Source organism: Pogona vitticeps, chromosome 5 (genome assembly GCF_051106095.1).
Source record: "Pogona vitticeps strain Pit_001003342236 chromosome 5, PviZW2.1, whole genome shotgun sequence".
Classification (NCBI taxonomy): Eukaryota; Metazoa; Chordata; class Lepidosauria; order Squamata; family Agamidae; genus Pogona; species Pogona vitticeps.
The window spans coordinates 44,544,840-44,559,702 of NC_135787.1; positions in this window are offsets into that span (position 1 = coordinate 44,544,840).

Here is a 14,863-nt window from a genome sequence, read left to right on the forward strand (position 1 = left end):
TTAAAAAGCCTAACCTGGACCCAAGGCTGGTGGTTAACTACCAACCAGTGGGGCTGCCTTTGAAGATGGTCCGGCAACTACAACTAGTCCAGAATCGAACTGCGTGGCTGGTGAGTGGTGGGGCTGCCAGGGGACATATTAAGCCGATTCTGATTACATTGGTTACTAGTTCCTGCCTGGGCCCAATTCAAAGTGCTTGTTTTGACATATAAAGCCCTAAATGGCTTGAGCCCTGGATACCTGAAGGACCGCCTCCTTCCGTATGAGCCTACCCGGCAGTTAAGATCTAGCCAGGGGGCCCTTTTGAAAGAGCCATCCCTCAAGGAGGTAAGAGGGATGGCTTGTAGACAAAGGGCCTTTTCGGCAGCTGCCCCAGACTATGGAATCCCCTTCCGACTGAGATTCGTCTGGCACCAATGCTGATGACACTTCGGTGCTGGGTCAAAACCTTCCTGTTGCAGAAGGCTTTTAATTGAAATAATATCAACTGTGGGTCCTGATGGCAATTTTTAGAGTATCTATTTTAATTGTATTTTAATTGTTTTATTTTTTTATTGTATTTTAATTGTTTTATTTTTTATTGTATTTTAATTGTTGTGAGACGCCCAGAGACCTTTGGGTAGAGTGGGCGGCACATAAGTTAAATAAATATCTAAGCAAAGACAAAACAATTATCCCTTATGGAGTATCCAGAAGCCATCTGCTGTTTCACAAGAATAGTTCTATTGGTGGCCCATTTCCCATGTTTCATAACTCCTTGTTTTCCATATAGTTTGCCCATCATATTAGTCATACAGTTTCTCCTCTTGCATATCGTACAAACATTAACCACGTTCCAATCAACAGGAAATAAACAATAAACTAAGAAAAGGCTCCTTCTGATCATAAATGGTTTGGGACCTCGATATCTGGCAGAGCACCTTCTCCCACCCAGTTCTGCCAGAGTCACTTGTTTCAGCCAGGCTGGGTGGCTTGAGGGGCCTAACGTCGAGGGAGATCCAGAGGGAAAGGACGAGGAATAGGGTCTTCTCGACAGTGGCCCCTTGCCTTTGGAACAACTTGCCAGTGGAGATCCGCCTGGCTTCCTCTCTGAGTATTTTCAAGAATAGACTTAAAATCTGTCTATTTGGGAAGGCTTTCCCTCCTGCCATGTCTTAATTTCTTATACTTCACCATCTTGGACCTATAATATATGTTTTTGGTTTTATTGTTGTTAAATTTGTAAACCGCCCAGAGTAGACCTTTGGTCTAGATGGGTGAGATAGAAATCCAATAAATAAATAAATAACTCCTCATAACTGTTACTATCATTTCTCAAAGGTTTGCTGCTGCTACTGAAGTGAGTGATTACTTCCACTTGTCTGAGACGGCAGGAGGAGGTGACATTGGTTATTAAAATCTATCTTGAACACCTGATGGAACAGTAATGCTAACCATACTTAAGAGAATAAGCCAACCACAAGCATCATACTGTCATGTTCCTCCTTCCTCTTGCTTCTCTCATGTAGTTCAAAGAGATGTTCAAAAAGCTTAATTTCCTTTTGTTGACTGAATAGTGGCTTCTCATATCAATCAAAGATAGCAAATTATGTTTGATCTGAACTGTAGGAATGAGAAAACATTTGAACTATGATTAATGGAACTGACTTGTTTTCACAGACACCTTAAATTTAAACACAGTCTGCAGTTGAGATAATGCATTAAGTTGCAACTTTTTGTTGTATATGGCCCAAGGTTGCTACCATGAAACTAAATTAAGTTAAATGACATTATAAAAGCTTAATATATGCAGATCTGATAATATAACATGTAACATTATATCAAATACAAAACCACCTACAAGCCATTAGACAATACGACAGTAATCCATGCTCCAAAGTAGGAAGAAAATATCTTACATAGTTATATTTATTTATTTATTTGATTTATTTATTTATTTGATTTATATACCACCCATCTGGCAGTCATATATATAAAAGAAATAATTTAAAATAAAAATAAATGAAATAGAACTGAATGTAACTTTTTTAGCTGTTACAGAAGAAAAGGTCACTGTATAAGTGAAGTATAATTGTCAGTGTGGTGAAGTGAATAGAGCAATGAATTAGGATTCAGGAGATATGAGTTAGTTTCTCTGGCTCTGTGATGGAAACTCACTGGGGGTAGGTGAGGTGGAACTTATAAAACTACTCTTTAAATACCTCATCTGCCTTGAAAACCCTATTAGGGTCACTATAAGTCACTTTGGACTTGATGGCACATAACAATAGAACTATCAGCTAATAATCCCATTACTTCACCAAGGAGTATTTGATTTATATATTGCTGAAGAACTACCAGATCTTTGATTGAACTACCACACAAAAGATAAATTTCCAGTCTGCTGATGAAATTTCTGAATACTTTTCCTTAAGCCTGTTGCCACTGATGCTGCTGCTGTTACTGTTGTTGTTATGTGTTGTCAAGTCGAACCCTAAGAGGCATTTCAAGGTAAGTAAGATATTTAAGGAGTAGTTTTACCAGTTCCACTCTCCCATTAAATTTACATGGCTGAGCGGGGATTTGAACCCTGTTTTCCAAAGTCCTAGTCCATCACTCTGTCCACTACAACACACTGGGATTAGGCTTATAGGGCAGGGGTCTCTAAACGACAGCCCGTGGGCCACATCTGGCCCACATTGCCATTTTGTCCAGTCTGTTGTATTCAGCCTGTGCATGTGGGTGGACGGATGCATGCATGCGGGCATCCATATGTGAGGGGTGGCATGCAGGGTGCATGTGGGGGGGCATCTGTGCATGTGTGTGTGTGTGTGTGTGTGTGTGTGTGTGCAGGTGGGCGGGCCTCTGTGTGTGCATGCTGGGGGTGAGCGAGGATGTGAGTGTGAGCATGCATGGGGCATGCACGTGTCTGTGTGATTGGGTGGTAGGCACGGGTGTACGTGCGTGTGTGGTTGTGGTGGCCAGGTGCGTGTCTGTTGACAGGTGTCCGTGCAGGGGAGTGACTGTGTGCATGCATGCATGTGGCTGTGTGTACGCATGTGCGCACACATATTCCTGTTCCTTTGCCCCCCAAAAACTTTGAAAATATCCGGTGTGGCCCTCATTGTAAAAAATTTGGAGACCCCTGCTATAGGGCATTAAATAGAACCTAAGCTGGGGCCAGTTTATGTCACAACTGTTTCCTATTCACTAGATCTAAAGCAGCTGATAAATTAGATGGCATAGTACATATAAGTGGTGCACTATAATCTGCTATTGCTCCTCATGAATTACAAAGTTTCTTTCTCCCTGTTTTACAATTTATAAAGATACTGACAAAATATAGAGACTATATCTAGACGTGATGCGCCTAATTTCTGGGATCAGATACTATATACCACGTTTAGAACAAAATTAATGCAACAATGCCAGATGACAAACCAAAAGAAATGTTAACTAATAGATTAATGAATTTAGCTAAAATTGGAGCTCATCAATCAACATATATATAGGTGAAGACTCCCCCAGTTTGTTTTCTAGGCTGTGATTAATATGAACTGGAAGTGGATGCTTTTAATGTCTTCTTGGCTGCACTCAAAGACAAGAGGGTGCACAAGCCCAAGGCTCATTGAAGCTCATCCTAATTCTAAGCCACCAATTCCTATTATGTGTGAACCTAAACAGAGGCTGCGACTACACGGTCAAATACAGTGGGAACACATGACACCAAGGGCAATCTGAATTAGTCTGACCCGTTTGTACTTGACACAGAGTTTTTTTTTTCCTGCTACTAGGACTTCTATTTTTTTTCAAGCCAGAGCAAGTTAAACAGACTTTCCCCCATGTTATCAGTTGTTCTGTTCTCCAAAAGGACAGAGGGATGCGACTATGGGCTATATACTGGTGACATACTAAGCCAGGCATGATGCTTTGAACAGTGGGAACACTCACTCATGCAATCTTTCTCCCCAGTTGCCCTAAAGTATTAATTTTTTTAAAAAACTAATAACTGGGGTTAGCACTAGATCACCTTATCACTACATTGATTACCTTAAGTCTCCATGTGATCACCTAATCCAAAAAGAAGCATAAAATAGGCTGTGAATCAAGCTGTATCAAAGCCAAATTGCTCTTATTCGGCTTTTCAATGTAGTTGCAGCCTAACTGACACTATAATTAGTTTTAACTGAGATTTTTTAACACAACAAAGATGTTCCTGGTAGTGAACTTTAGAGGTTGAAATATGGTTTTAGAATCTCCTTTTTTGCAGTTTTAGCAGATTTAAGCCCAACCATTTTTGTTAAAGCTGGTCCTATGACATTATGATAGAAGAAAGTTATTTAAGTTCACTGCTGGGAGTTATGACAGTACAACTATCAAAATCACAATTCGATTAGTGTTTGCCACTGTGTGACTGTATAATAGATTTCAGATGGTGCTGTAATTTGCTATAGGCACATAGACTAGCTAGCAGTTCTGCATATCTAATTGATTTCTGGTGTATGAAGCGTTACTTTGGGAATTTGTATAAATGAAGATCACTCATAAAAAGGAATGTTGGAGGAGAAACAGATTCTGTTTTGAATTTACATTTTGAATTTTACATTTTGAAGATCTACAGTGAATATCCGCAGAGTAATTCTACCACCATTGACTCATATTGATCTACAAAGTAATTCAGAGCTGAAAAAACTTGTTATTAAGCCACATTTTTGTTGATCTTGAACTTTCTCTTGTTGGCCATCTATGAAATTACACTAGCTTGTGGATTGCACTGTTTTTTTTTCTTTTGACATCTGAGGTTGGTCTATACTCTTCTGAGCTTTACTTGTCAGTCTTTCAAGCAAATGAGAAAAATAACTTTCATTTTTTTTCTGGAAACATAAGAACAGTCTGTTGAACACTATGGCCATGTTTACACAACACTACAAGCCTGGGTTCCTGCAGGAGTTTGGTTTGTTGTGCACAAGCAATATACAGTACTGGCACATACTGCTTATTTGCTGCATTTGTACCAGGAGCAGCTGAAAAAGCTTTGCTCTGCATTTGACTTGTGTTGTCTGAGAGCACACACCTTCTGTTCTCTATTGTGTTATCTCTAAACAAAGCAGTGAACCCGTAGTTTGTTTTAGGTTCCTTTCTCTGGTTTGTTTGGAAGGAACAAACCATTCCATGGAAGCCGCCAGTTCCCAGATGACATGATAAACCTTTTGTTCTATGTAATATTAATGTGCCCCCTCTACATGCAGAGTGTCCCAGTACCATATCTGTGCACAACAAGTCAGGGTTTCAGAGGACCCTTCAAATAACCTGGGCCATCCAAATTCTATCAGTTTCAGGGTAATGTTTATAGTGTTTATAGTGGTCAGATGCAACACTCTTTGTAATCACTACATACTTAGGGCTTTATGTAGATAAGTGCATTGTACCTCCCATCTGAACCAGAGTCAATGTAACTACCAACTGGTCTAGTGATAAATAGTATTTAAAAACCCCATTGTACCCTACATGCAATTTTAATCTGTACCCTTTTGTACAGATTAAAGTTGCATGTATGGTACAATGGGGTTTTTGAAGATAGCAAATGTTCCTGTTTCAAAATGACACACAAAAAAGATGTAGAGATGGATATGCAACATATTTATTCTGTTCAATAGAATGCTCAGATCACATGTGAACCAGAAATGGATTGTGCTGGAAAGGAAAAGTGCTTTGGAGCAGCAGACCGGTGCCACGAAGCCTCCAAAAGTATGTTTTGAAGGAACCATGCAGATGCTGCACAATAAATCAATGGGCAATGGACAGTTCAACACCTGAATAAGAAAGAATAATGTAAAATATAATTAGAATGCAGAAATCCACTTTTTTCATGAGCAGCCTTCTAGCTTACACATGATTTAATTTAAAAATTGACTACAGTATTTATTTTCTGATTCTAAGTTACACTGAGCACTTGTTAGAAGCCAAAAAGAGTGCAGTAACTTTTGAAAATCAATAAAAATATATGGTAGGAATTCAGAATGTTGTACAAACACACTCTTGTGAATTTACCAAAGGAAACTGAGCCACACAGAAATCAGAATGCAAATGTTAAATACAAGAGCAATGAACCTACACAGAGTCTCAGTGATTGCCATCATCCTTCTCCCCAGAGACAGTGTTTCCTTTAGCAACATTTTAAATCCGTCAAGAACATTTTGTTTAACTGATGATAGCTACATCATCATCTATCAGAAGCAATTTATTGTTGGTTTTTAAAAATATTTCTTCAAAATTAACTAGAAGGCCAGCAGTTTTGGTCTCATAATAAGCTCATTGCTAGCTGCTAGAGTATTCTACAACTCTCTTCTTAGGATAAAGACCATCTGGTCATAATCACAGTGGAAAGGAAAAAGAGCTGCCTTATATTATTCAAATCCCTTGCCTTTTTATGTCCTTTCTGACTTGTAGTCACTCCCCCAGGTTGCAGGGAGATATATTTTCTGGGACAGCTATGTGGGACAGCTATGTGAAAATGCAACTAGAGATCTTTTGCACACAAAGCATGTGCCCGTGCTACCAACATGTTACAGCCTCTCTTTCCCCCAGCAACCCACTGTGATTCAGAGGGAGTTATATGAACACACAGTTAGTGAGGCCAGTAAAGGGCTGGTGGTCTGGAGGCCACACCATCCTCTATTAAGATTTCAGTATGGACTAATCTGGAGCAAGTCATGTGATTGTGCAACACAGCTCCTCCCCTCTTGCTTTTAAAGCACCATTGCTGACAATAAAATTACATTGTTGTTTTTACAGTAAGCGGCCTAGAGTGGTCTAATATGATCAGATAGGCGGGATAGAAATAAAATAAATAAATAAATAAATAAATAAAATAAATAACCCCACTGTATGGCTTAACCTGGACTTTTTAAAAGGTAAATTAGAATTGCCCTGTAATAACCTGGATTTGAAACCACAGACCTAATTTCTCTTATAAATGTATTATATTACCATCCAAATTATATTTTTCTCCTTCTGTTAGTCAAAAATCACAACCCCTACTCTGTTTGGGGCTCGGACTATCACAGTTCAGGAAAAGGTTTATGGCCTCAGAACTGGCCTCCATCTTCTCGTTGGTTTTATGGTGACGGTAAAGAAAGAAAGAACATAATTATTAGCCTAATACCAATAATTATTTAGTGAGTATTGAACTACAAGGAGTGGCCAATGGCTTTCTATACCTGGTTCTAACAATGCCTAAGGCCCCTGCCAGAGACTGTTCTGGAAGAGACAACTGTGGGGTTTTTTTTTTCTTTCTCCTCTTTGGCCATGGACAATACCATCAAGCTGTTTGTGTAAGATGAAATGGTCACTTGTAGAACAATAGAGTAAGATGAAAGGACTAAGATGATTTAAGGTAGGTATACTTTATTACGGTCAAAGACCAGTAAAACCAATTCAGTATAAAATAGATACATATAATTATTGTATAGAAAAGTCAAGTAGGGTAATAAAATTCCATTAAAACATGTTAAAACCTTCTTTCCAATTAATAAAATCATATATCCTTAATATTGGTAAAACTTCAGGCAGTGTTATATTAAAAACAATTATCCATCTAAAATCACCTACCCAAACATCTGTTTACGAAGATTTTTTCATACTGTTGGGGGTAAACATGTACCATCAGCAATACAAGTTTTTAAGGCCAGGACTATTTCACAAATGCTTTATGGTTTTCAACTATTTGCGTACGCTAATCTACGACCTCTGGAAATTGTTCAGACCAAATTTGCGAGAGCCATTCTTGGAGTTCCACCTTGTACTTCCAATGTGGCTCTTCGCTTAGAGGTCGGGTTAGTATCCATTAAAGCACAGGCTAAAGCCCTTTGCTGAAATACTGGCTTAAACTGATTTTTTTCATCTGAAGGCTTGGTCCCACTGACTCTACTAGATTCCTTTCAGTCAGAGTGGAAGAAGCACATAACAGAAGAGATATCGAAAATTAGCTTTTCTCCCAGCATCCTTATAGCAATGGGTCTTACGGATGCCATTAAAGCGGTGAAGTTAAGGGTATGGGACATTGAATTACAGGATCATGTTGGCCAGTTAGGGGAATATAACTTCCTTAAGAAATCTGCTTTTATCACCTCCTCGTATTTAGCCAGCACTATGTCAGCTAAAGCCATTAGGGCTTTCACACTAGCTAGGCTCAATGTCTTTCCTTCTAAGCTTCTGGAGGGAAGATTTCGAGGTTTGCCGGCATCAGATTGTCTCTGCCCTTGTAATAATGATAAGGTTGAATCAGTTGGTCGTGTTCTTCTTTTCTGTTCCTGCTATCAGGATCTTCGTTTGGAGCTTATATCACCCATTATTTGTAAATCTCCTGGGAGATCAGAGGAGGATTATGTGCAGTGGCTACTCTCAGACAATACCTCTTATATCACAAGACAAGTGGCCAAATTCTGTGCTGCAGCAATGGTTGTTCGTAAACAGATGTTTGGGTAGGTGATTTTAGATGGATAATTGTTTTTAATATAACACTGCCTGAAGTTTTACCAATGTTAAAATGATTTAAGGGTATAGGTCCTTCATGTAGCAGTAGATTTTGGTACATCTACTAGAATGCTGAAGCTAGAACTTTTTTGACCTATGTCAACCTGCATAGTTGCAAATAAATGCAAATGTGAGAAAATGCCAGTAACTTCCTTGTGATCCTACTCTAAAGGGCACCTAACCCTGGGATGTGCTGTTTGTTTTTCTTCAAGCTGCTCATTAAAAGAATTTTGCCACTTTAAGAAGTGGTTTGTGCTTGTTCTCCTCTTCTCACACGACTCATACTTACTTTTATATCATACCTTGTTGACTGTAAGCTGAAGAGCTTAATTTAATTTGAAGAAACCGGGCTCTTTAGACTCCATTCATAAATATAACTTTGCTTGATTTAAAATCTCATTGATGTTGATATTAGCTTCTACCGTTTAGTGTATATCACCTCCTTGAACTTCCTTCTGTGAAAATTTGGCTGAGTTGACAGCAAAGAAATCTTCATTGGTGCTGCTTTGCCATCATGTTTATCTCTCATGTGTAACAATCACGGTCTTGTTTGTACTTTATAAATGTTGTGTGTCTGGCAATATTCCTTCTTCCTTGTCAGCATACTGTAGCTCTTCCAGTTTCCCTTAGGTAAAATGAGCTGCTTTCAGCACATAAATTTTATATACAACTTCCTTTAGTTCACACTCCTGCCTCCATCCAAATCAGGGTATGTCTAGCATTTGTTATTGTACATGCAAGATTTAACTAGCTGTTACCTGAGGTTTGCTGAGGCAGTGGAAATAATATTTACCTTTATAAATTAAGTCTGAAGGAAAAGATATTCTAAATGAAATTATGTGTTTCGCCTCATCTATCACGCCGGTTCTGAAAAATTTGCACTGGCTGCCGGTTGCTGCTCGGGCCCAATTCAAAGTGCTTACTTTGACATATAAAGCCCTAAACAGCTTAGGACCTGGTTACCTAAAGGACCACCTTCTTCCATATGAGCCTGCCCATCCTCTAAGATCAGGCCAGGAGGCCCTTCTGAAGGTGTCATCCCTGAAAGAGGTGAGGGGGATGGCATGTCGAAATAGGGTCTTCTCGGCTGTTGCCCCCCAACTTTGGAATGCCCTCCCTATAGAGATCCGCCTGGCTCCAACACTCTTGGCTTTTCGGCGCCAGGCAAAGACCTTTCTGTTTAGCCAGCATTTTAATTAAACAGTATTCCCTAGCTGGCCACATGAGCAGCAGGGCTTATTAATTTTAATGTTTTAAGAATTATTTTAATATATATTTTATATTGTCTTTTAAAATGTTTTTAAATTTTAATATTTTACGCTGCCCAGAAGCCACTGGTAATGGTGCGGCTAAAAATATTGTAAATAAATAAATGAATAAATCTATTATAAACATGATTTATCCCATTCTTGTAAATAAAGCTGTTGTTGAAACATTTTAACACTTTGATTTTTCCCCCTTATTAAACATTTGATGTAAATGTGCCAGTAATTTTCTTTTGTCCATAAGACTGGGGATATGAAAATTCTATCATCAGCTTATTGTTTATTACAAACCATTTTGAATCAGAGCTGGCTTAGTGCCTTGGAGCTGGAGATCTCTACCAGAGAGTCAATAATTCATTTGTTGAGGGAACCACAGGTGCATCTTCTGTATTGGATGCTTAATCGGTTGGTTACCAATAATAAAAATTCTGATGGCTGGGCAACTGGAAAGGCACACACATCCCTGTTAGGTTGCCACCTGAGACAAACATTTAGTCTGTGAGACACATCTCATTGTTTTGTACATCTGCTATTGCTGAAACCCATAAACTGTAGGGTGAAAATAAATGTGTGAGGAATGGCTATATAGAAGCTAGAGAGTTGGTTGGTCTATAGAGATCAAGGCAGAGATGAGGTCAATTCCTCCCTCTTGTGATGTTAACTTGTGGACACTCATGTTTGTGTTCTGCTCAACAAAAATTTTTGTCTTCTACTTGGACATGAATCTCTACTAGAACAATGTGCTTTAGAATGCACAATTCCCATACAAGTATTGATAGGTAAAGACTCATGATTTTGTTCCACCTTGCTTGTTATTAATGAATGAATTAATTTAAAATATGTGTGTGTGTATGTTTATTGTCCACTGCTACATGGTATTTCATGAAGTTCTGAAATGCTGTTATTGCTTTGAATATTACCAAAAGTTCTAGAAAACTGATGTGATGTTTCTTCTCTTGAGGTGTTCATGTCACATGTATTTCTCTCTCTACTCAATGTGCTTCCCTCCGTTTTGCTTGCATCTGTTACTATAAGAATGGATGGCTGTAGTCAATGACAAGGTAGTCCCAGTTCTAGATCCTCCTTCCTCATTCGCTATCATAGCTGTCTTGCCAAATGTAAAGTCTCTTGAAGTGGGATCATGTCTGTTGTTGTTGTAATTCAGCATAATATATGCTTGTAGTAGTGTCATTCTCAGCCTGGCATGATGTAGTACCACTGCTGTCAATGCCATGAGGCTCAATAAGCTCTGAATCGAGAGATATTGGAGTACACATTCTCATCACTGTAAAATTTGGTTAGTCCTTTCTTCTGGCAAATAAGTTCTTACTGTTACCAAATTAAAGAAGGCACTAATGTAATGAATTATCTGACAAGAGATTATACGGGACCATTTCAAATTTACTTTTAATCCGAGATCTGACAGAATTTAAAGAGTAAATTTCACATTCCTTGCAAGAGTGTTCTGACTGCCACTAGTAACCAATTGTCTATGTATGGTAAGATGGTAGTCAACTTTACTTCAATTTCGGTTTAGTTCAGTTAGTTTCATTTCAGAGACAAGCTATATACAAATATGTTTAGAAAACCCACACATTTCCTTTTAATTGAAAAGTATACTTTAAAAACTGGTGGTTTCAGACCAAGTCACCATCAATAGCTGTTTTTTCTACCACAGAGAAAAAGATACATATACCTATACAGATTGCTAGCCGTGAAAGGCCTGAACTTAAAAAATAACAGATTCACAAAAATACTATACTGTATATGAGAAATTAGCAGACCTGTTGATAGAACAACAATTACTAGAGTAATTGTGTAATTTTTAGTCACTCATAGTATGGTTTATTCTGAACACAGAAAGGATTGTATTTCATATACTGTATGACCTTAGGTCTGAGTCATGCAGTAATAATAAAGCCTTGCTAAGCTTTATAGAGGTGTGCATCATATCCACCCACTTTAAAAACAGGGTTGTAATTCAAGCAGAAATAAGAAATCTGGCCAGACCTGCTCTTGAGTATTTATCAGCACGATTTTATTTACAAGAATTAGCTGGTGAAAGCTCTGCTGGCGTGAACAAGCACATTATTACCTACTAATATCACCATTCAAAGTGCATTCAAGCCACTACCTTAGAGGATGGATCTCAATCTTAACTCAAAACTATTCCAGTTTATGTCCAGATCATAGCTCACTATGTTATGGGAAGCCTTCTCAGTTGAGTTTAGGTAGGATATGTGATCCAATATCTTTACTAGCGCACTCAAGCACCCAGCCCAAAAAATGCTCTGAAGAGACTAAATGAAAAGTGTGAAGTCTGTCTGCAAATATTACGGTAAGTACCTTGGAATTTGGTTAAGTGAACAATGGGGATACTAACTATGTAGCAAAAATCAGAACAGAGATGGTCCTTCGGATGAAAAAATGTAATATGCAACAAAACTTCTAAATGGACTTTGAGAATGGTAATTGTACAATGCTGTGTATCCTTGGCTCTACTGCGTAGTACTGAATCAAGGAAATGAAAATAGAAAAAGTTGCCCCTTATCTCTAGTTTTGTTCACATAGGTAACAGAGGTGCTGACACAAGTAATCGGAAATGACTGTTTCTATTACTAGAGAGGACAATAAAATAAACTTGTTTGCAGATTATACATTACTAATAATTAAAAATTCAAAGGAAACATTGCAAAAAGTTAGATTATATTTAAATTTATTTGAAGAAATAACTGATTTAAAAGTGAATTGGGAGAAATCCTGATGTGTTCTATTAAATAATTCAGAAGCAGGTAAGAAGGAACTGAAAAAAGAATTTAAAGGAAGAATAGAGAGTGAAATTAAATACTTAGGAATCTATATTACATGGAATGTACGAGACATAATTAAATTAAATATGGATAAATTGAAGAAAGAAGTTAATGAACAGATAAGCCAATATCAAAAATGAAAACTGTCTTCATTTGGTAGAATTGTTGTTGTTGTTTAATCATTTAGTCGTGTCCGACTCTTTGTGACCCCATGGACCAGAGCACGCCAGGCCCTCCTGTCTTCCACTGCCTCCCGGAGTTCGGTCAAATTCATGTTGGTAGCTTCGATGACACTGTCCAACCATCTCGTCCTCTGTCGTCTTCTCTTGCCTTGACACTTTCCTAACATCAGGGTCTTTACCAGGGAGTCTTCTCTTCTCATGAGATGGCCAAAGCATCAGAGCCTCACCTTCAGGATCTGTCCTTCCAGTGAGCACTCAGGGTTGATTTCCCTTAGAATGGATAGGTATTTTTCCTAAACTTAATTTCGTATTCTGGATGTTGCCAATACAGATTAGAAAAATATATTTGAAGGACTGGCAGAGGTTAATAAATAATTATTGTAATGGAAACAAGTGAACAAGGTAATGGTATATTCCACAAAAAGGATGGCTTGGATTACCTAATATTAAATTATACTACTGTACATTGCAATTCAATTTAGACATATACCAGATATACTATACAATAGAAACATAATAAGGAAGGAACTGGAAATGATAGAATACCCTAATACAATGGAGAGCTTCTTTTTTAAAGAAAATTTTTAAAAGAGTTCAAGATAATAACTAGCTCTTTTCTGATACGTATGGCAGAGTGCTTGTAAAAGTATAGACATATATTGAATCCACCTATTTCACTATTATAATAACTAATGGGGGTCCAGAACTTTCCTAAAACTCTTAAAAATAAGCTTAAAGAATTATTAATATGGAAAGGGTTAAACACAATAAAGAGTTGGATGAAAAATATATAAAAATACTATATAGTATTTTTACTATAAGAGAGAATATCTTGGTTAAATACTATATACTCCAAATGGAAAGTTGGGCTACAGAGTGGATAAGAAAAGGAGAGATTAGAAAACTGACAAAATGTAAGGAGATTTTCGAAGAAAGATAAGATCAAGAAGTAAGTAAAAGAAAGGGAATAGTTAACGTAATTTATAAAATGTTAGTATATGTTGGATTTGATCAAGCAAGGATGAAAAAGCAGTGGCAGGAGGATTTTGCAGAAGGAGAAGATTGGAATAAGATATGGTTGCAAAGAATAATGAAGACTATGTCTATAAGGGTAAAAGAAAATAGCTATGAGGTAGGATGGAAATGATATTTAACTCCAGTAAAATTGAATATAATAAATAAAAATATACCACTTCAATGCTGGAGATGTAAAAAGGAAAAAGGGACCACTATACATATGTGGTGGACGAGTGAAATAATAATGGGCACAGGTCTTTAAGGAAATTAGAAAAATTATTGGATATGATATTCAGATGTTGCCAATTATTGCCCTCCTGAACATAATTAAGAATGATCTTTTGAAAAAAGATCAGAAAGAGTGAGTTTATAATGGTTACAGTAGCAAGATTAATATTTGCAAAGAATTGGAAAAGTGATAAATCAATCTTGAAGATTGGTATAAAGAAATGTGGGGTTTAGCAATTAATAATAATTTACCATGTGGAATGAAAATAAGAAGGGCAATGGTAAAGTCTAATGATTTCAAAGACATATAGAATTTATACTTGGAATATGTCTTTTTGAAGGGGAAAGGCTATATGCCAGCAGAAGAATCAATGTATTTTTGGTGAGTAAAGGGGTTAAAAGTGGTACAAATTGATATTATTGGTTACGTAATCCCAAGGGTGAAGGTGGCACGGGTGGGAAATGTTTATTGTGTGTTGTGTGTAGTTATTATTGAGTTTGTATTTTAGTCTTGTTTAGGAACATGGTGGCGCTGTGGGTTAAACCGCAGAAGCCTCTGTGGTGCAAGGTCAGAAGACCAGCAGTTGTAAGATTGAATCCATGCAAGGGAGTGAGCTCCTGTTGCTTGTCCCAGCTCCTGCCAACCTAGCAGTTCAAAAGCATGCACATGCAAGTAGATAAATAGGTACCACCATGGTGGGAAGGTAACACCGTTCCATGTCTAGTCGCGCTGGCCAGGTGACCATGGACACTGTTTATGGACAAATGCTGGCTCTATGGCTTGGCAACGGGGATGAGCACTGCCCTCTAGAGTTGGACACGACTGGACTAAACGTCAAGGGGAACC